Source organism: Ornithodoros turicata, chromosome 5 (genome assembly GCF_037126465.1).
Source record: "Ornithodoros turicata isolate Travis chromosome 5, ASM3712646v1, whole genome shotgun sequence".
NCBI classification, from domain to species: Eukaryota; Metazoa; Arthropoda; class Arachnida; order Ixodida; family Argasidae; genus Ornithodoros; species Ornithodoros turicata.
This window is the reverse complement of record NC_088205.1, coordinates 13949065-13968981: the sequence shown is the minus strand read 5'-3', so window position 1 is coordinate 13968981 and position 19917 is coordinate 13949065. Positions and strand designations below refer to the sequence as shown.

Sequence of the window (19917 nt, the reverse complement as noted above, 5' to 3'; positions counted from 1 at the left end):
ACAGAATGTCATTCTGTCACAGACGTCACTGTCGATGATTAAAGAGGCACTAAAGTGCAAAAACACCTGTTCACCATATGACAGATTCCGTAATCATGAGAATAATGCAAAAGGAACGAGATTCACGCCTTGCGCCGTTTGTAATTAAAACGTGAATAAAGGTGCCAGTTTTGGAGGTTCCTCTTTCCTTCCTTCGAATCGGAGCAAACCTTCAAGGGTACGTCACCCCCAGCGCACCCAATTATCAAAGCAAACATGTTGCGGGAACAGCCCATTCCCGCATTTCTTTGTCCGAACAACACGGTGGTGCGAGGGAAGCGGACACGGCGCGTGTAGGGACACACACATCGCCGCGGCGCATGTGTAGTAGCGGAAGCTTTCGCTAATACCGCCACACAACAAGGTAGCAGGCACGGAATCAGGCAGCATACATGCGGGCCAACTTTGTTCAGCAATATATACTGTCAATAGGCTGAAACCGGGAAATTCCGACAATCCGAGTTGCTCGGCATCGTTCCCAGAATGAAACTTCATAAGCTTTTTCCTTTGTTCTAATAAATATACCCCGGTGGTGGTGGTGGTGGCGAGAGGGCTTGTCGTCCCCCCCATCCCTGTTGGTGCACCTGCCAATCAGTGACGGGAGCATTGCCACGTGACTCCCGATTTCCTCCGTGGGTTCATGGGTTCAGATACTGCAGGGTCAACTGAGAAATATTTGTGTCTCTTCTTTCTTTCTTTTTCTTTTACTAATCCCACGCAAACATGTCAATAACGATTTACTGAAGATAATGGTGATCTTTTCGCGTAATAAACAGGCTAATGTTTGGTAAACAGCAGCTGAATAAAGAAAAGAAAAAAGGAAGGTTGTTTGTAGAGGGAGTCGTGGGTGGAGCTACCGAGTCGCACGTGCGTACCCAATGTCGAAGTGGCAGGTGGGACATTTCGTCATTATGACGTATCCAGTCGTCAGTTTGACGTGAAACTCCTCATTACACACGCCTCACAATCAACGCGCACTTATTATTTTTCCTACGTTGCATTGCGAGTGTATTCGAGATAATGAACGTTGAGTACAGAATATATACCTGCTTCCAGTAGCCTATGAGACCCACAAATACCAGTCAGTTTAGCGCCGCTTTAAGACACGAGGGCCGATCATATCAAGCATTATACAGGTAATTTCGCCTTGCCTTTTCCACGAAAATGTCTTCCTGTTCTTTTAAGTAGTTACTGTTCACATTTATCCAGACCCCTAAACACTTGTACTTAGTGACATTTTGCAATGTTTTCTTCTCTATGGTCAAATGTCTTTCCTGGGCGCAACGAAATAGCATGTAACCCGACTTCTCACTGCTGAACACAAGCGTTAGTGACGGATTGCTTCGTACCTGGACCCCTTGTGCAAGAATATAAAGAGGAGTCTGCATAGTGAATGATGGACAACGTTTAATGGAAACCAAAAATGGAAGTGAAGCGCGCAGATGCGAGGTCACGCGGCTGATCTTTAGACTTCTTCCTGAACACCCCCATTTTTCATTATTGCCAAATTTCGCCTCGCCTTTTTCATCAAAATGTATTCCTGTCCTTTTAAATAGTTACTCTCCATATTTATCGACACCCCTAAATACTTGTACGTAGTGACATTTTGGACTGTTTTCTCCTGTACGGTAAAAGGTCCTTCCAGGGCATCACGAAATACCATATAATCCTTCTCACTGATGAACACAAGCTTCAGCGACTCGCCGCACATAACGTCCGTAACTCCGTCCTACTCCTCGCTGTTATCATCCGCGTATGTGATGTGATGTGATAGAAGAAGAAAAAAAAGGGGGAATTTCCGCGTATATTAGGCCTGGTATTGGTTGCTCGTGCTCTAGCCCATCCGTCTTCACAGACAAGGCTAACGACGCGCTGTACCTTGAATCCCGCGTTCTGCCGCTAATGCCGCTTCTGAAGACCCGCTTTTACTTTCTAACCGTGAACACTCTCCTCTCGCTGTTACAGCATCCGCTTGCATCCAGGCATAACGAGTCTCTGAGAGATATGCGACCTCTGCTGCGTAGGCGGTGGCGGAAGCCTAATATCCCGCAGCTTCTCTTTGCGGAATCTCTTCTAGCCCCTCTAAACGTTTCCCTTGTGGACATAGTTACACCAGCGCTTCCGCCCACACCCGCCTCCATCCAGGTCCTCGATATCTTTCGCCACGGCGCAAAATACCCCACCTTGGGCTATCTGCAGGCGGAGTTAACAGATCACCTTTCACGGTTCACCGACCATCTGGTCATTGCAACCGACGCATCTGTGTCAGGCGAGCGTGCTCCAGTGGGTGTCGTTATCCCTCAAATGGACTCTCACTTCTCTGTTCGCCTTCCGGACTACACACCCGTATAAGAAGGAAAGTTCCTGGCGATGTTATGGCGTTGCGGAAAGTCCCCACATGCTTCAGTAAGGTACTTTTACCATCTGACTCTTCATCGGTAGTATCGGCCTTAGGTAGTCACACAAACGCATAGTTTCATGCGTTGCTGTCGCTTATTCCTCGTCATATCTCTCATCTTGCCATTACTTGGGCCCCTGGCCATCGTGGCCTCCTGTTCAGTGAGGCTGGCGACACCTTGACGAAGATGGCCCGCCAATCGCCAACGTCGTTCGTGCGCGCTTTAGACGCTATGTCACCTTCTTTCGATAGCACCCACCCCGCCCTGGTTATGAACACTTATCCTTCTCCTGGATCCCGAACCACTGCCCCTCTCACCGAACCCAGGTCTTTATTACCCGTCTCCGGTCCCTTGCCCTCCCGCTGAGTTTCTACCTCCATCGCGCTGGGGTGCTATCTTCGCCAGGGTGTCCACACTGCGATCATGATGAAACCGTGCAGCATTTCATACTCGAGTGCTCCCATTATCACAGTCTACGCCATCGACATCTCACTCTCCTCTTGCTTGGGCTTGGTATCCCTTTCACTTTACCATCGTTACTTTCCTTTGGCGCATCCCGAGGTGGGAAGTAGCACTGAGTGATCGTAGACCACCTCATCTCATTCATCGTTGGCTCTAACCGCTTCTAACTAGTAGCATCGTCATAGTCATCTCATTCCAAGGTTGTTGTCCATTCCATCCATTGTCATCTCATTCGAAGACAAGTCGAAACCCACGCGCTGTCTGTGGCCTTTCCTGGGTTTTCCTCAGACGGTTTCAGACATATGTCGGCGCAGTTCCATTAGAAGTCGGCCTAAGACGCATATTCGCCCAGGGTGGTCAGTCGTGACGTTGCCCACCTCTGTGAGGCCGACAACGGTTAGCCCTTTCACCAGCACCATCACCACCACCACCCACACGCTCTCCAGTCAGTGCTCCACGGCCCACCTGCCCCAGGGGAGGGATAGAGCAACTCACTCTGGCACGTCGTGGGAGTACGCAGCAGCGTTTTCTGTCTAGACGCAGAGCTTGAATTTCGAGGCAATTTGCGCTAATTCACTGCGCAGCTAATATGAATGTACGTAACGGCTTTTATATCTATTCAGTGCCATGTGCCCACACTGTATGCTTCGCCAGTCATGTGTGAGCGTGCGCTCCATCCATTTGACTCCCTATCTCACGCGTACGTATAATTACCCACATGTAATGGGTACCGCAATTCTTGCGGTAAAACACCTGGTACCATTATGTTGGAATACGATTATGTACATGTATCTATTGTTGTTGTGTAGCGTGAAAGGTGCTTTACAAGCTCACCGTGTTGACATACCCACGACCAACGTGTTTTAGTCTTAGTGGACAGTACACTCTTTAAAAAAAAGGTCGGTGCGCTCACTAACTAAAAACTAAGCGCGTGCTTGTCACACCAGCCACTAAGATCTTAGTAACCGTAGTTAGTAAAAGTGGCGGTAGTAACGTTTACTAACTGAAGAGGCTAGTAAAGAGCACTACCTCTTGATGTAGCATCTTAGCTGATAACACTGCCTTTGGCTAATAAAAGCGCGACCTTCACCTAGTGGAAATTGCAAAGTGTACGCTGGTAAAAAAAAAAGTAAAAAGCACACACGGCTTGCGTATAATTTCAGAAAAAGGGAATGCTGAATTTTCTCAGTGCCAATATATTTCCTAACTTTGATATGGAAGTAGTAGCAAACATACCGTGACCTGTCACCTCTAGTTGTGGGTTGGGGGAAGAGGGGGGGGGGGGGATACACGGAGCTGCGCTTACAGAAACTGATATTCCCAAATCATGGGTGTGGACCAAACAGGACAGCTCGTCCTAACAGATAGCCATTTGCTGGACAACAGCTATTGATACGCATTTATTGCTTGCCACAACTCTTACCTAGTACTCAGCTAGTGACCAACTAGTATCGCACTTCAAGGGTAGTAACCGCAGTCGTCACTGCCTTTTTACTAGCCTTTTTCCTAAGAGCATACGTTGTCGTTTTACGTACGCTACATTAACATGCTACGCGTTCAACAATCAATGGAGCAAAAACACGTTTTACTATGTGGCGCTCCCGCCAGCAGTCTCCTTCCGAAACGGTCCCTATACGAAAGCGTCCCAAGCGGCCGTTAGCAATTTAAATTTATTTTTTTATAGTATTTGACGTCATTTTGTATTTGGCGCCGTTCTCGTCGCCTGCGTTGGAGCGGCTTCGTGCCCGCGTCACCGCCACGTTTAATCTCGAACAAGTCCAAATCTTCAGATACTCCCGCGAAGGCCTGTACCATGCGCAGGCTATCCCGAAAAACAGCCTTTGCTTCGAGGCATGCGAGGATAACATTGACAATATCCGCGATCGCACAGTACCCGCGCGTGTAAGATCCGCGTCAATTCAATATCCGCATCCGCGTGGATATGGAGTGCATCCGCACACCCGCGGTCATTGTATTTCTAGAAAAAAAGCCACATGACAGTAGTGTTGTGTCCCAAATTTTTTTCACCTTTCAGCGCACAAACCACTCAGGTTAGAGCGTCATCCGCACTTGTAAAAAAAAAAAAAAAATGCAGTTAAACGCACATCATAACACACTTCGGCACCAGGATAGTGAAATAATTGCTAAGAAGCAAGTGAGTCCAGACGCAGCTGATGACCAGAACGAGACAGCTGCAGACCAAAATTCATGACAGTAAAATTCTTGTGCATGTAGTGCGTCTATTTCTTCCAGCTCCAACTCCCAGGTCCAACTCCCAAGTCCAACCTCCAAGTCCAACTCCCAGTCCAACTCCCAGTCCAACTCCCTAGTCTCAGGGTTTACTGCAATGTATACCATTTGCGCACTACTGCGTGCTGTAAATTTTGGATCCACCTGGAGGAAGTAGACACACACTTGTGGTTATTTGCGGATAAAATGCGGGTATCGGCGCGTACCGCAGAGATCCGCGGATTTAACCGCACTTTTCCCATTTCAAAACAATATATTTCTGTCCGCGTAAAGATACAGCGAAGATGTCCGCGCGGATCCAACCGCGGGTACAACCGCACCCACGCACACCTCTACCTACGATGCTCTCAAGATTGTTCCTTTTTCTCAGGACGTTTTTCATCTTCCCGAAAATAGTACCAGTTTGATGACGCCATGCCGTCATGCTACTGGCGCGACACGTGTGACATTAGTAATGGAAGAGACATCGACAGGAAAAAAGTGAATTGCGCAGCCGTTCACTTATCTTGCTCGAAAATGCATGAGCCTGAAACCCAAGCGCTTCGCCTGGCCTCGCTCTTCCATTAATATACCCGCCTTAGAAATAATCCTTAAGCGGCGGGCGGCACATAAAATATGGTGCCCTGATCTCTTATAATCCCGAATATCGTTAACGTCTTGCCCGCCGTTACGCAATATCATGCAGATCTTATCTTTCCCGTAATCGGAATTAACAGGAGACGCAGGTATAGGATGCGGGGTAGTTGGTAGAAATCCGTCATATTCGCACGCAGCAGGAACACGCGGACGAAGGTTAAGGAACCCGTAAACACCACAAGTACGGCTGTAGCGGTACAGAGTATCGCATTCCTTTTCTGCGCCGGAGCCGCCGTTCGGTGTCCGCGATTGGGCCGATCGTGTCACGTGGTTTCTCCTTCCAAGAACTCGCCGTTCATGTTCAGTCACCCCTCCATCCCAAACCGGTTTCCTGGGTTGCGAGCTGACTCGACTGCGCGTTGTTCTCGCCCGGAGAAGGGGGAGACTGCGTCCCATTGCTAGGCAACGCAGCCGCGCGTGACTCAAGATGGCGGACTCGCTTGCAGGCGTGGCTCACGCTCAGTGTGGCTACTCTGCTCCTTGTTTAGTGACTCTATACGTCGCGAGACAACTATGATAATCAGCGACGCCACAGTGGTCGCGTCTGTAGATTAAAGGCTGGTTTACTGTCCGACGAAACGGGGAGGAACGACGCACGGCGGATCGATGCGCGACGCCAGTGGCTGTCGTTCAGTTTATAGTTCGGCGGTATGAAGCGAAACGCGGCGGGAAAGCGGCGCGCGAGTAGAGCACGTTCCGCGGGCGCGTCCCTATGTTTTTTGGCGTCGCCAGGCAGTAGCTTCGACTACAATGCACTGCGCTTGTCTTTCGAAGCCGCAAACGATCATCAGTCTGCACGAAACACATCGAGTGGATGACGGAGATTAAAACTTCACCTTCAACTTCAGAGCGGTGCGCTCTGTTACACCACCTTCAATTGCGTTGTAAATACGGCCATTATCCTATGTCGCTGTTTAAACAAGCGATATTTCGTCTCGTCCATCGACGAATGCAACAAGTTTTGGAAAACTGTTCGCGACAAGTAAAGCCTGATTTCGGGTCTGACAGAACGGGGCGTAACGAGATGCAGCCCACCGTCGCACGTCGCAAGCCGCCGCCGATGCGTTCATAGTTTGACGACACTCGGCGAAGCGCGGCGCGATGGCAACGCGCGGCTACGTCAGCCGCCGTCAGGGGGAGTAGAGCAACGCTCTACATCTGGCGGTTTCTAGTGAGCTGTGCACGGCGTGGGCTCGCGATTCCCAACATGGCGTCGCCCATCGAGCTTTTGATCGGAACTATTGAGGAACATCTGTGCCTATATAATATGCGACGGATGTACTATAGAGACAAGCAAAAGCAGGATAACAGCTTAGAAGACGTGCGACTTTATTCTTCACTTCAGTGTCCATGTTTGGGGGTACCGACCGTATTATAGTACTACAGACAGAGATGGGTACACGGATTGTCCTTAGTGGGATTCCAGCAGGCGGGTACAGTTGCCAGATATGACAGCTTTCACACAATGAAATGTGAACATCTTTGGTAGTGTTTTCGTTGCGCTGCGCCGAATCATGTCAGACTATGATCCCGGTGGGATGAGGTAGCATGGCGTAGCGAACGCTGGCTGTCGGCGTGGAACGCGGGCGGCGATTGGCGAAGACTACGTCAGAATCTGAACTAGCCTTTAGTCAAAGAAAGACTTGAGGGCGGGGGACACGTTGAGAAGTAAAGTGGTACGGGTGCATCAAATGATATCGTGCCGTGACTTCGCTTCGCTTCGCTCCGCTCTACCTCGTCGGACTATGATCAAGTGAAAACGGCGAAGCGCAGGCGTGACGAACTCTGTCGGGCGGCGCGGAACTCGACGGCGACTGACGAAACTTTGCGTCAGACTGTAAACCAGCTCTCGGAGAACAAGGAGCAGTCGAAACAGGGACGAAGACACAAGACGGCATACAAACAGAAGTTCCACTATCAACAAGTTTTTACTGTACAGCACAAGCGCATTTATAACCAAAGGTAGGGAGGGGAAAGGGGCATAAACGGGACGACACGTGGAGCCAAAAAACACACGAGGAACAACCGGATCTAACTACTCACTTGTAAACCAGCCTTTACATACTCAGTCTCAGAGCGCACATTATAAGAAGTAAAAGGGACGAGAGAATGTCAAGCAACTTTTAGCCTCCCATGCGATCCAGTGCAATATCGAACGTCGATCCAGGCCGCTAGAACGCTACTTGAATAAGAGCGTCCTCCAGCTTTAGCTAGAAGCCACCGGGACACCCTCACTTGCCTTTCCTCAACTGCTTGGGCCTCCAGCCAACCCAGCGCAACAGTTAGTAGGTTCCTTCTGTCACCTCTCGACAGCTCAATGGGCACGGCTGTCGGGGACTCGTGAGCAGCTCTTGCTAGTCTGCCAGCCTCCTCATTGCCTCTTAGACCGCTGTGACCTGGAATCCACTGCAGGGATATATGATGATCTTCATCATGTAGGCGCAGAACTTGATGGAGAACGTCTACTATCCAGTGCAATATCCAACGTCGATCCAGGCCGCTAGAACGCTACTTGAACAAGAGCCGTACTGCGTAAGTGCAACAGACACCACCCTCATGCAAGAGCACAACGAAGGATGAAGTGTGCCTTGAATCGCAGAAAACTTGATTCCCGTCAGTCATGGACCAGCTTTATAAGCGGGCTACTGAGCAACGCGTCCTCCAGCTAGAAGCCACCGGGGCACCCTCACTTGCCTTTCCTCAACTGCTCGGGCCTCCAGCCAACCCAGCGCAACAGCTACGAGCTCTTCAAGCCTACAGGCAGCAACAGGGCTCCTGTGTGAACACGGAACATTCATCATCAGTCACCATCTTCTCCCTCTCATGCAATGGGATAGGCTGCCGCCTCAGCGGCGAAACATCCCACTACATCGTCATCACTTATATGTTGTTGTTGTTGTGAAGTTTACGGGCATTCCCTTAAGTGCTCCAGTAGGACGCCTTTTCAGCGTTAGTCGAGACGTATTTTGGATGAAAAGGGGCAGGCTAACAAACAGAAACTTCGAAAGGCAACTGCTTCTCAGGTGCAATAAGCAGCAAGCTAGCTATAGGCTAGTTGGACATACAATGTATGCTCTCCGCCAGTACGTGTCAATAACAACAACAACAGTAAACGATGACGATGAGATAGGGTGTTTCCCCGTGGTGGTGCGGTACCCTACCCCATTGCACGTGGAACATTATGAGAAGATGTTGAAGGAAGGATGAAAACACAAGAAAGAACTAAAGCGTCTGGAGCAATCCAGTGTACGACAGGAAGTCCATGAACAGGTGAGGAACCCGACGATATAGCACAGGATCTTCATAGGGGCCAATGAGTGCAGCTAAGGTGAGCGGCCTCTTGCTGATACGGGCAAGCTCATCACACAATATCTGCCTGTGCGGGCAGTAGAGTCAACATTCCATAAGAATGTGCTTATGCACATTCTTATGTGCATACGAACGTGCATATGAATGTGCATAAGAACGGGCGGTCGCCACGACACCGCACGTGGAACAGAGGCCCGTGTCACAGCATATGATCATGCACTTGAATTGCGGGGTGAAAGCCACATTGAGCCGGAGTCTACGCAGGAGGGAGGTAAAATGGCATAATAGACGGGCAGGGAAAGAAAACGACAAATTTGGGTCTACCGAATACATGAGAGATTGAGCCGTGATGTCCCGGCGCCATTGCTGCAGAGCCAAGGGTTGAAACCACGCAGTTAGTAGGGTCCGTCTGTCAACTCTCGACAGCACAATATGCACGGCTGTCGGGGACTCGTGAGCAGCCGTTGCTAGTCAGCCAGCCTCCTCATTGCCTCTTAGACCGCAGTGACCTGGAATCCACTGCAGGGATATATGGTGACCTTCATCACGTAGGCGCTGAACTTGGTGGAGAACCTCTACTACGATGGAGGGTGCCTGGGTGGTCTACACCGATTCGCGGGCTGCTCTGCAATGTGTGGCAACCATGAGGCTCCGTGGGTCTCTAGCCAGTAGGTGTCGTATGCAATGTTGGAAGCAAGTGTTAGTGTGTTATAAATGTGCGTAAGCATCGTAAATGCTGAAAGCGGGACGTGCCGTTGTAAGCACTGTACGCCAAGTCGTAAAAATAGGCACTTAAACGTTCCAATAAAGACATCGAAACTCCGTTTCGTTGTGATGCTTTTGTCATCAAAAGTAACTTTAAAGTAGTGTAGTTACTTCTACGAAGTAACTGTAACTTGTAACGAGTTACCTTCTGTGAAAACTAACTGTAACTGTAATTAAGTTATTATTTTCACAAAGTAACTAACTAAAGTACTTTTTCGGAGTAACTTACTCATCACTGCTTTCAACAATTGAAGGTTTATTTTGTGTGCACGTCTTGACCCACTGTTGTAACCCGTACTCTCTCCTATACCCATAGTGCGATTTTCCAGCATTCCTTCTTCTTCGGTTCAGTTACCCAAAATTCACATTCTTCTGCTTTGCCTCTAAACTACGCGTTCCCCGCAAGAGCCTATTTGAATTATTCGTACCTCCGGCACATGCGCACGCAAACGGAAATGTACTACGGTTGACGGAGTTCACAAATAGGTTTGCACGATGAGTATTGTGTACAAGACCTCTAATGAAATTCAGCGTTCTTTCCGGCACATACTGTATAATGACCATTTCGGACAGCCTTGCATCGATTTCGCCTGAACGTCCCGTTGTACTGCTGTCAGTTTCTGCCAGAAAATTAGGTAGGATAACAATGCAAATTCTTCAGTGTGGGCAACGGTAGAGAACGCGGAACACACCCACGCACTGCACAGAATACACTCCCCAGGGGTCTAAATTGAAATCTGCCCACGACTATTTGGACAGCAGGAATTTTAATACCGTGAAGGTGCTGGACGTTTGGCAACTCAAGAACACAGGCGCATAGTTTTGTGCATTCGGCGCGCAGGCGGCACAGGCGGCATTTGTAAACCTTACAGTGAGTAGTGATATAGAGACAATGCATTTGGTTTGTGCGCGAGGTGTTATCGAGTTCCTTCTCATGGTTTGCATATTTCACTTTACCTCACCCCATATTGTTGCACTTATAACAAGTTCAGAAGGCCGTATGCATGAGGGGAGAGGGACAGGTAGCGTTGTTGTAGCTTTGATTTCAGGAGGTGGAAGGTCGGTTCAGTCTGAGACAGGCAGAACCCGTTGGTCAATTCAGGATCAATGGTAAAAAGCAAAGAGATCTTCAAAGAGAGAACAGCTGCCGAAGTCAGAGAAATATATCCTTTGCATCGGCACGAGTACAAAAATACGTCCTAGGCTTACGGTGCACGCTGGCGATGCCGGAACGCTGCATCGTCATCTGCAGTATTTTCTTGCGTGCAGCAGCGTCCGGGCACCTCCTAAAGCATTGTGGTCCCGACGCTAACACACATTTGCAGAACTTGCAGGCACTACAGACTTTTGGCTCTGCAGAATTTGCAGCCACCACAGGCTCCGTAGACACTTGGAGACGCTACAGTTGGTCAAGTGGGTTGACTAAAAAAGATAGCTACTGTTCGGGAAAACGTCTTGCTCTCTTTATGCGTAGCCCACTTGAACGCCACACGGTGTCCCTTATATCGCTTGTCCACAGACGTCGCTGACATCCGGCCCTCGAGCGACATTTTCCAAGTACTAGGAGCCTGGACAAATAAACTCGACCGCCGCACTGGATCGAAAGACGCCCGCGGCGCGTTCTCTCTTTTTTTTTTTTTTTCATCTACGCCGAAGTTTTGCTTGGTTTTTGAAAGCTATTAAAAAATAAAAAAAAGACACGCACACTTCGGCCGGGCAACTCGTAGCAAGGAAGTCGGAAGCGGTGATTTTAAATAACAGACTGGCGGAGATTTCCCCAAATTGCTTTCTAATCTTTCTACTGGGGGAGGAGGGGGGGGGGGGGGCTATAGTGTATGTTGCCAATGAAAAAATCCCAGCCGCAATGACTCGGGCACGCATGTTTTTCTTTCTCGCGAGGGACCCTCTTTCGAGAAAGTATCGGCTACGGAACCCAACTTTGGGTCTTGTTTTTCTTTTCCTTTCATGTCCGAATTTAATTTCTATTTAGAATGGCGGAAATCGCTATCGTGGCATGGATAGATGGGTATATAAATATATAAAGAAAAATATGGATATCATAGTTCCACAAATGTGGACTACTCAGGGACATTAGGGAAAAAAGTGAAAGTAAAGACGAAATAAGATAAAAAGAAAAGGTAAAGAAGCAGTGAAATCACTGTCGCACGGGAGTACCAAACGAAGTGGGCTGAATCCCAGTCTGTTTCACAGAGATCCCTATAAGCATTAGAAACTGGATGTCCACCTGAATGCCCGGAGATATTTGACTATAGAACGCCGAAAGGCACGTTGTCTGCTATGTTGTGGGTGCGGAGACCCGAGTTAGTTAGTTAATACATTAGTAACATAAAGTAAGCTTTGGAGCTTTCATTAACCCACCATGGGTGCTACCTGCTCCATTGCAAGAGCTCTATTACACCCTCTGAATCAAAATCCTCACAGCAATCAAAACAGATCACAGCGGGATCCCTCACATTCTCACAGGCACTCAATCAATTGAGCGGGAAAATAATATAGCACACTACATATCTACAAAATACGGTGTCAGCTGTTCACACTAAGATGGCGGAGACCCTATAGGAACTGCATTGAAGGCCCAGTCATTCAGTGCTGCCCTCCGATTGTAGGCAGTGATCGGCTTCAGAGTAACGTTCACAGACATCTAGGATTTACTCCACATCCTCCAGAACTCAACACACAGAACACTCAAGGGAGACCGCTTTCCCGACTGGACCTTGCAGGAATATTCCCAGTATTTTCGTCTCGGGGGGTGTTGGTGTTCCGTGGGGGGGTGTAGCATCTAATTTTCAGCTTTTCTGGATTTTTTTTTTCCTTTCTGGCAGACAATTTGGAGGGGTGTTCCTTTGACAATTTGGAGGGGAAAATCCTTGCGACCTTGTGTAGAAACCAGTCACTATAGGACAATCAGTCGAAAGCGATGCACCAAGGAACATTTTGCCTAGAAGTACGTTTCGTCAGCTTGCTTGCCTCCTACCTGTGTTCAACCACATAGGCGTTGTCTGGGTCTATACGTGTAAGGTAACGACGTACGTAAAGTTAACCAGGGCTCCCTACGCGTTCTTTTATTCACAGAGACTAGCACTACGCGCGCGTCAGAGCAAGTCAGGTATAATCATCATTGCATATATCATCCACGCAACACAGACCCGCACGTGCACTTGCTATAAGCCTACATTTCGGAATGATATGCCAACGACCTTCATTTTGCGTTCCACCGAGAAAGTCAACGAAATAGGGGGAGGCAGTACCACCCGAGCTCAAAGTTATAGCCACAAGAATGCGAAGCAGCATTCTAGCATTCGGGGCACGAAAAAGCGATGCAGTACGAATGACGTGCACAAGTCGTACTACATCGAGCTGCAATTTATATGCGACCGCCGCTTTGCTCGAAATCCTCAAGACTGACAAAAAATAAAGAAAGGACGCGTTGTAAAATAACGGCACGCATGTGTTCGAGTTTGGCGCGCTGCATCTCTCTCGGCATGCTCTGAACGCGAAAGAACATTCTCGCAAGACGAACAGAAAGGCGCAAAATAACCCGAGGAAATGTCCCGTTTACCTTTGCTTGTTTCTGTGCGCGCTCATATTCCGAACGATAAAGTTTCCTCCGACAGTAGCAGGGTAACGCGATATTGGAACTCGTGAAAGACCGGAAATGACATCGTAACAACGTTGGCAGCCAGAAATAATGAAGAGCCGACCTGCTGCACTCCAATGCCAAGCATCAAGTACCAAGAACGAGGTTCATTTCTAATTTATTAGGACTAGGAGTCAGGAGGCTTTATGGCCAAATGTGGCCTGGAGACAGAGGGCACTCGACTTTTCATCATTTTAAGTATACGTCTACCAGAAGCCAAAGTAGCTCTAGCGTGGTGGTAGCCGAGGGAAATGAAACACAGAAGGCATGGACACAAAAACTTGGCAACGACCCGTTGCCCATTACGAAGGGGTAGAGGAATACCTGTTATTCTCCCCACTGTCTTTGTATCTGTTACAAGTGTGCGTCCTTCGTCCTTTAGCCTGAATGGTCCTACATTCGTTAGTGGAAGAAACAATAAAACTGACAGTGTGGCGCTCGAAGGGAACAGACTACTCCAGTTCCCGTAATTGGAGTCCCGCTTTAGCTCCACCACTTGAGTGAAGCATACAATCATTGGTCGTTGAAGCCATAGCAGGGGAGGCCGCATAGCACGCGATAAACTTCCGAAAGTGGAAGCACAATACGCTTCTGGTTGCGGATCGCTGTACTAATTGGACGGGCTGGCTGTGGCGTCTCGAGTGTTTCATTCCTGCTCCCGTGGTAGCGTGTTGTTATGAGAAGGATTGCGCGTCATGGGTCGACTTCACTGGAAACTGTGCAGAAAGTTGCCTCAGAAGGCGTGAAAGAAACCAAAGAACAACACCCACACCGCACAGCCGGTACTGGGATTCCAAGCCGTGGCACCACCCGGTCTCGGTGCAGAAGGAAGTTATCTTAGTCACTAAGCCGCGGAAGAAGTTTAAGAACTTTTCCGGCAGTGCGAACTGCGAGCGCCATCGGGGCACGTAAGTGTACTCTGCCTGGCAAATTTTCTTCGTTATTATGGCCTCCCGCAATGCATGAAGGCATAGCCGCTGCACGAAGCAGTGTTTCCTGGTCCTCTAAGCAACATGATAAAGAGTAACTGTTCCGAGGCTGGAACGCACAAAACTGAGAAACACTATACGGGCCTCAAGGTGCTTAAAAACATTCCCGCCGCTGTCTGGATTTTTCGATGACCGCCATATTTCAGACCTCTAAGCATTTGCAAAATATATTAGACAGATTATGGATGTTTTTGCGGCCCTTTCTATTTATAAAATGCCCCACAACGTTATGGTGGATTGAATAAAATTCCTTCGCGCAGGCACTCTACGCGCGGGTACCTTCGTAGTTCGCATTCCCCAGGGAATTACGAGCATCTGTCTTCCTGTGCTGTTCCTTCCTTAAGCATCCGTTTCTAGATTAAAGAAAGGCACATGCTGGGAGAAGTACATTACGAAAGAATGAAAACCAAAGCGACTAAGAAAACGCCCTCTATCGTAAGTCGAAACCATTAATCGTCATCGCCATCGCAATTACCGAGATCAAGCTTTCCATTCGTTTCGCTCATTTTTTATGTCTGTCCTCTCGGTTTATTCTGTTTTCCGTCCCGCTTACTCTATTTTTTTTCTTTGTGCCCTTAAGAGGCACCAATTCCATCTTTTTTCGGCCACGATGGAAATGACTGCCTGAAAGTAGACCACGATTCTGACCCGCCCTCACCCTTGTATAGCAGAGAAGAGAAATACAAGTATTGTGCAAGAGGCACAACGGACAAGAAAGTCAGAAGAGCCAAGGCTCCCTGCGAGCAGTTTTTTTTTTTTCCTTTTCTGGGAATAGCAAGCCGGCGTGCTGCCTGGCTGACCTGTCCCCTTTTTCTTCTTTGTTTCTGTCAATAAATTCCGCCCCCCGCCCAATAATACTCCGTGGATGATGCCCTTCTAGGTCCACAAAAGCAATGTACACTCTTAAAAAAAAAGGGTGTACTTTAACTCCTTTCCTTGCCACATATATAACACCCTTTTGGAGAGTACAATTACGCTGCATGATAGGCAAGCCTGAGCGATGGGCAAGACACGTAAACAAACACAAACACAAAGGCATCGCTCAGGCTTGCCTATCATGGAATTTATCCACCAGCTAGCCTGCATTTACGCCATTCTGACAATTACGCTCAAAAGGGTGTCTCCTCACTCCCTCAAGGGAGTAGCATAACACCTTCTCCCTGCCGGCGGGGAGTAATATTCCTCTCCAGCACCCACCAATAGAAAGAGAATGGCGTGGCTACATTTATGTTGTTTGCAACTTTTTGCATATTGCAACAACTTGGGATATGTCACTCAAAGTAGTCTTTCGAAGAAATCATAACATTTTCAAAAATAAATAAACAAATGTGTGGCAGTGAAGGTACCCATCGTCAGGATCTAACCAGAAACCAAAAGATCCGCTGTCGTATGGGTACTCTATGGGTTGCTGCTGCACAAAGCATCACAGTCATAGATTCGACACAACAGGTGTTGATTACGCCCCAGCGATCCCGAGAAACAGCCTACGTCTGTCGTGTCTGTGGCGTACGCCCTTCTAACGTCTGTGAGGGCGTGCCTGCTCGAGTCACTCAAGAATTGCGAAACGCATGTGTAAGTATCGGGTTTGAAACTGGTCGAGGACGGTAGCAATGTGGTGGAGGCAAACGTTGCTTCCAGCACCGTGTGTCGGATATTTCCCGCACACGTCAAAGAACCCCCAATTGGTCGAAATTATCCACAGTCCTACCTTAGGGCACGTGCAGAATGTCGACACACAGATGTGGGCTGACCCACCTTACAAACTCGAGCCTTCACGACGACTGTCACTTTAAATCTCTCATTCATTGGTCCATACCAGAATGAAACACGCTTCCGGATTCAATCATCTCAAAGCTAATCTTCACACAATTAAACCAGGCATTCTTCCATTATTTTGCTAGTCCATAGGTCATTATTGTGTTCATTGTTTTGTTTTTGTGATTTTCAATTTTTGTGTCGTTATCGTGTTTTGATATATGTCAAATTATAAAAACTCCGTTCCGTAATGCCCTCAATGGGCCCCGAGCGTAAATAAAACAAACGAATAAATAGGTGCAATCAAAGCTGTCGCGAGGCGAGTTTGTGCCCAGGGCAGCGTAATCGTGAAGCGCCCCCCCTCTCTCTCTCACACTGCCGCCAGAAGCTCGTAAAAAAAAGAAAAAAAATTATTAGCACTGTCGAGACCGTAAATTCAAATTCTCTTAATTCGCTGTTTATACTGGCCAACCAACCTGCAGGGGCCTGTAGTGTTTTGGGACTAACACCTCTGTTTTCCTTTTCCTTTTTTCCAATCAATCAATCAAGCGATCGTCATAACTGCGACTTTCTGGACGAGTTCTTTCGACATTCCTGGCGCAAACAACACATAAAACAAAATATCGAACAAGGAACCTCAGAATTGCGTAACTCTTCCACACTTTGGGTATTTACGGTTGCCCGCCCTATATTTTTCCTTCCTGCCGACGGCTCACAGGCACGACACCCTTTACCACTGCCCGATAACTGGGGGTGAGGTTAGTAAAGGTAGGGACAGCACTTTCCGAAGGAACATTAATCTTCCTGCCAAGAGGCGGCTAGAAGAGACTGCAGTCACCCGCAGTGGCCTCTCGTGATGACCGATTTCGTTTTCACCCCCCCCCCTCTTTCTCTTACGCTCTCTCGTCTGCCCAAGACTCAGTACTAATTTTCTGTTTACTTGTGCGGTAACACCGCGAAGCAGCAGCGGCCATGAGTGATGTACAAACATGGCTCTGATCCTCAGGTATCGTTATGAACAGAAAAACGCGAAGCAATATTTCTGAACTGGATCAATTATACCGATTAGAAGACACGGTTCAACCTATTAAACTGAATAAGCGAAGCTACGTTTTGCGCGCCCTCTTGTTGCGAGTAAATATCATTATGCCTCTTCCGAAGCGAACTAAAAGTACTGACGAATAAACCACTTACGACTCTACGAGTCATGCTGATGGAATTCCTGGTGCAGGAACAGGAAGATGCTTTGTATATTTCATGGAAGCCACGTATTCTCATTTATTCCAATTTTATATTCTCGATATACATATACGCGTATGTATAAAGACGACCTAGAGCGTGCGTGTATAATGGATGAAGGCTCCCTCCTTAATCTTGCTTTTATTTGTGTGTGTGTATATGTGTATTTTAAATGTCCGCATTAGAGGCAGACGGGCCTAAGAAACGGACTTTCACTAAGAACAACCGTACGTAGATATCGATCAGTTGCTTACCATTCTCCCAATTTTTTGTCAATTGCGTCCCAAATAAAGACGTCTCCTTTAATGGGGGGCCTCTTGCGTTGCGTCCCATTTGCGTGTCTGTATAACTCGTCTCGACCATCCTGCACTTAAAGCGTCTATTGAAAAAGCAATGCCTTCCCATTTATATTCCATTATGGTAACGGTGGTTCGAACATTTTACAACCCATTTGCCGGAAAATGCTGTCCCATTATGTCGGCTACCCTAATCGAGTAGTCAGAAGAGAAAAAAAAAAAGAAACAGAGAAGAAGAAGAATGCAGGCGAAAAGAATGTAAGTATAGGTAAGAGTTAGGAAAAGAAATACTCACGCTTGTTTTTATGCTCACGCTCTACACGAAATATTTCGAGCCATAGGCGCCTGAAAAACAAGAAAAAAAAAAGTGAAGTTGAGCATTTCGCGCACAGCATGGGAGAGCTTTATACTATTGGGCACTTTAAATTTTATCGTCCAGTCGTGCAAAGGTGCAGTACATCCTCCTTCATTATTGCATATTACGTTTTCTATTACGTCCGAGACATTGAAAGTAGTACTCTTTGCCGTTCTGTGGGGCTCTGCACTGTTAAGGGAGAGAGAGAGAAAGAGAGAGGGGAAAAAAGGGGGGGGGGTAATGTCAAGACAGGCTGGCCGCACACGCATAGGCAGCAAAAAATAAGAATAAGATAGAAACAAAAGGAAGAAAGAAAGATAGGGAAGGATGAAGGGGGTGAAGGTGAGGTATGTAGAGGGCGAATTAAACCGATGAGACTGAAGTGCACTGTGGATAGAAGACAGGAATTGGAATGTAATGGTCTTGGTGCCACACACGGTCAAGGGCGATGGTTTGGTTAGGTTTAAAAAAAAATAAAATGGAGATTTTGGCTTCACTAGTGTGAGGCCCGCAACCCCACATCACTTGCACCAGTTACTTTAGTGGAAAACTCCTGTAATGATGATGCCAATTAAGAGGAGGAGGAGGGGGAGGAGGAGGGCGAAATAACCTTGTATTTGTGATTTTCCGTGCTGGGTAATGTCAATCTCCTCTATAGCACTGCTGGGCTAGCTAGTACGGTTAGCGGTGCTAATTCATTTATTGGTGGAATTAAAGGAATGGTATGGGGTTGCCAAGCCATTCCAGGACTGGGAATTGGCCATACCTTTTCATTCCGAGGAACTGAAAGGAATGGAACTATCACAAATCTTCATTCCTCGGAATGGAATTGGAATGGAGTGGTTGATCCCATTCCGCAACCCTGATTGGAATATTTCTGATGTTGGCACTTGTTAGCCCCCAAAACGTGAGAAGAGAGGGCCACGGAGAGAGTACCGCTCTATACGAAGACCCGAATAAATATATCATGTGGATACGAGATGTATGTGTCTCGTATATGTTGTATGTGTGTTCGATTTGATTATGAAACCCGTAACGGTCCTAACGTATTTGACACAACTGTTCGGTTCGCATATTTGCTCCTGGTGTTTACGATCCCGGTATTTCTAAATGTGGATTCCGGGAACCCAGGATGGTATCGGGATTTTTGTACAACTGTCCACACTAGGTCGATAGAAAGTACCCACGACACAGGCGTTTCACGAAGGTCCCCCAGCTGAATAATTCGTAAACAGGTGGCGCTGTCGAAAAGACGCTATCGAAACGCTATCGAAAAGCCTTCATTTTTTTGTGTGTGCTAACGTTTGTTTTATTGGCACTATATATATATATTGCATTAACAAAAAACATTTATAGAGCGAGTAGTTTCAGCGAGCATCCCTGAAACATTGGCCTAGAACATAGCAATGAGCGGATCATTTGCGGACGCTCATTAATTAAATAAAATTCATAACTTTAAAATTTTGCCTCGAACGCTTTCGGAACCTCCGTCTTATCGATCGGAACCTCAATCGAAAAATATTCCAGCAAAAAGAACACGTCGACGCTTAGCGATTTTTCGTGTAATTACTTGGTTTCAGTCTACATATTTCTTGCTCGGAGCAGCGTACCAATGCGATCTTTCGCTCAGCTACCCGGCTGCCAATTAAGTGCTTATCAGCTTATTTCACACACTGGGGTGACGGCAACAGCCGCAAGATACTCTTCTGTATTCCTTCTCGTTCTTCATCCGACTGGTACGCAGCGCTCCAAGAAACGCACGTCA

General features: G+C 47.6%; 1 protein-coding gene across 2 annotated transcripts in view; it reads right to left on the bottom strand.

The window, feature by feature from the left end:
* Positions 1-19917, bottom strand: part of LOC135394081 (probable G-protein coupled receptor No18) — a 178088-nt gene that overhangs the window by 74980 nt on the left and 83191 nt on the right. The window contains exon 3 of one of the 2 annotated variants that reach the window (XM_064624559.1): positions 18093-18142. The exons of the other annotated variant lie outside the window; for it this stretch is intronic. The gene's annotated coding sequence lies outside the window, so the exon portion shown is untranslated. The remainder of the gene's footprint in view (positions 1-18092; positions 18143-19917) is intronic. 2 annotated transcript variants of the gene reach the window in all.